Source organism: Canis lupus, chromosome 16, assembly GCF_011100685.1.
Source record: "Canis lupus familiaris isolate Mischka breed German Shepherd chromosome 16, alternate assembly UU_Cfam_GSD_1.0, whole genome shotgun sequence".
NCBI classification, from domain to species: domain Eukaryota; kingdom Metazoa; phylum Chordata; class Mammalia; order Carnivora; family Canidae; genus Canis; species Canis lupus.
Window position 1 is genome coordinate 13,224,277 of NC_049237.1, and position 3,242 is coordinate 13,227,518.

Here is a 3,242-nt window from a genome sequence, read left to right on the forward strand (position 1 = left end):
GTCATTTCAACAGTCTTCACAGCATCTTCATCAGAAGCAAATTCCATCTCAAGAAACCACTTTCTTTGCTCACCCACGAGAAGCGACTCCTCTGTTAGTTTTATCATGAGACTGCAGCAATTCAAATATAATAATGAAAAAGTTTGAAATATTGCAAAGGATTATAAAAATGTGGGCCAGAGACCCCAAAATGAACAAACATTGGGAAAAATGTGCTGATAAACTTGTTTGAGGGGTTGCCACAAACCTTCTATTTGTAAAAAATGAAGTATCTATGAAGCACAATGAAACACAGTATCACTGCAGATGTTTGTTAAATCTAGACCCGTGTTTCCTCAGGAGAAAACATGGTGTGGAGGGAGGGCAAGAACGGGGTTATGTTTATAAGGATATTGGTTAGAAAAACTGTACAGTCTTTCATTCTTAATTTATTAGCAAAAAAGATGGAGAATTAAATAATCTGTGATCGGACCAGTAGGTTTCATTGCACTGTGTTATGCTGATATCAATAATTTCTCTAAAGGCATCATGAGATAAGCCGTATGGCACTAGAATGCATCAGTGAAATTAGTATTAAAGCATTTGGAAGATAATTATTTTGAGGAGGAGATATGGCACTAAGCTTAGGCCTGAATTTATGGATTTGGAATGGGATTAAGATGAAATATTTTAATGGATAATGAAGCAAAGCATATTTGGTGCCAGAAGATATCTAATACTTGTGCCATGAAAACTCTGACACAGTTTCAATTTTGTGCTACTCTTGTGTTTTCTTGACCTATAAAAATGTTTATGTGGAGTTATTTACTAAACTTAACTCATGACACATCCATAAACCCAAGCTTGCCAAATATTTTAGGTGGGTATGTGGGGGGCAAGGGATGCTGAGGACTCCTGGGTCCATATACATGCACACCTATACACCAGCATCAGCGATCTTTCTTTCAGCAAAATTATACTTCCTTCCCATTTTTGTTTCCAAAAAATGGGCTAAAGTGAGTAAATCAAAATATCAAACATGTTTGAGGATATCTTTATTTATACACAGAAGTATTTTAATATGCTGGGAAACAAGAGTATACATTATACCAATTGGCTTTGAAAAATCAAGTTGCTGACTCTTCATCTAAACTCAGATATGTGAGATACACATCCCTGGTTTTGAGATTACTCCTTAAACTAGATCTTTACCTCAGAAGAATTCTCAAACAATAACATTTTGGAGATAATGCAAGGTAAATTTAATGAAATGAATCTAGGTCTTTAGGAATGCTGGATCTGAACCATTTAAAGTATTAGAAGCTTTACTAACAATATGTTTATACCAATATTTTATTAGTGAGTTTGCTTGGTATTATTAAGCTAGCCTACATTGGGTTTCTCCAGAACAGGCCCTGAGACTAGAACCAAGGCTAGGAGTTTATTTGGAAGACTATCTCAGGAAACATTGGTGGGGGAGGGGACAGTGAGCCAGGGAAGGGAAGGAAGCCAGTAGATGAATTTATGAGTATGTTATAGCTGTGGGGAACTTGGGCTCATTTCCACTGTGCTACTCTGGGAAGTGGTGTAGAGCAGACCCGAGAGTTGTCTCACCCAAAGGATAAGAAAGATGGAGGGCTTAGCCACTAGCTCCCACTGTCATGAGTTTGAGGCTGTTCCCAGGGATGTCAGCTCCCTGGCACTTCCAGCCCGCCGGGCACCAAGAATGCTCCTGTGGGGAGAGCTAAGGGATGCAGGTATTGGCAGCAGAAAGCTTATCAGCATGCATAGGGATGCTGAGTGACAGGGGATATAATGGTGTGCCAAAATCACCTACTCAGAGGCATAACTGTTTATAAACACACTAATAAGCTTCTTTTTAATGGGAGGAAACCAAAAGGCCAGCAATGGAGGGTGGAAAGATAGGCGAAGCATAAACTATAACCCTTCTGATAGCAGTCCTACTCTCTTCCCACACAGGATCCTCCTTGACCCCCAGGCAATCCCTGGTGGTCAGACTAAGGAAGCCTGAGAACATTTTTGCTTATCTTCTCAGCAGATTGGGAGCAGGTCAAGGAAGAAGCTTTACAGAGCACAGCAAGAGAATGCGATGCTTTTCTAGTCAATGGTAACTTAAGAGTCTATATTCCAAAGAAATTATATACTTCTATATATTATTAGGTTGTTTACATTTTATTGTTTTATTATGTTTATGTTATATTTATTTATTTATTCATGAGAGACACAGAAACATAGGCAGAGGGAGAAGCAGCTCCTTCAGAGAGCCCGCTGTGGGACTCGATCCCAGGACACCACCTGAGCCAAAGGCAGAAGCTCAACCACGGAGCCACCCAGGTGTCCAGAAATTTCTTTCTCATGCTGTAACTGTAATCACCCTATTTCTCTACAGGCTTGAAAGCCACAGGATTATCCCTTCAAAGGGAAATACTGAAGCTGAGGTGCTTACTGTTCTTCAAAAATTTCCACGTGGTACTCCCTTTTAGATTTTATGGTATGCCCCTGTCTCCACAGGAGTCCAGCCCTACGAGCTCTGTACCCGGTAACATCAAAATGAATGAGCAACTACGACTTGGGCTGTTTGTATTTCCAAAAGTGGGAATTGGAGGAGGGTAAAGGAAAAGTTTTCCCTGCCTTAAGGTTCAAGGGCACTGCGAAAAGACAGTGGCTGATGCTGATTCTGGAAAACTGTTTCTCATAGAGCTTTCAGGCTGATTTCCTCAACTCCTAACTTTTTGGGAGGAAGGATTCCTTTCAATAAGGTGAGGACTAGATAAGGTGTAAGTAGCTAACTAGAAAAGGGTGGTAGATAGTAAGTGTTGGACAAGGGAACCACGTGTGAAAAATACATTAGGCCAAAGGGATAAGCTCATGAAAACACGCTCAATATCTTTAGTCATTACAGAAATGCAAATTAACACTAAATTGAGATACTACTTTACATCCACTAGAGTAGCTAAAAATTTTTTTTTAGATTTTGTTTATTCAGAGAGAGAGAGAGAGAGAGAGGCAGAGACACAGGTAGAGGAAGAAGCAGGCTCCATGCAGGGAGCCCGATGTGGGACTTGACCCTGGGCTGAAGGCGGTGCTAAACCACTGAGCCACCCAGCTACCTGAGTAGCTAAAATTTAAGACTGACAAATCCCAAGTGTTGATGAGGAGGCAGAGCAATTAGAACTCATATATACTGCTGATGGGAGTGTAAAAGTGTGGTACAGGGTGGAATAGTCTCTTATAAAGTTAAA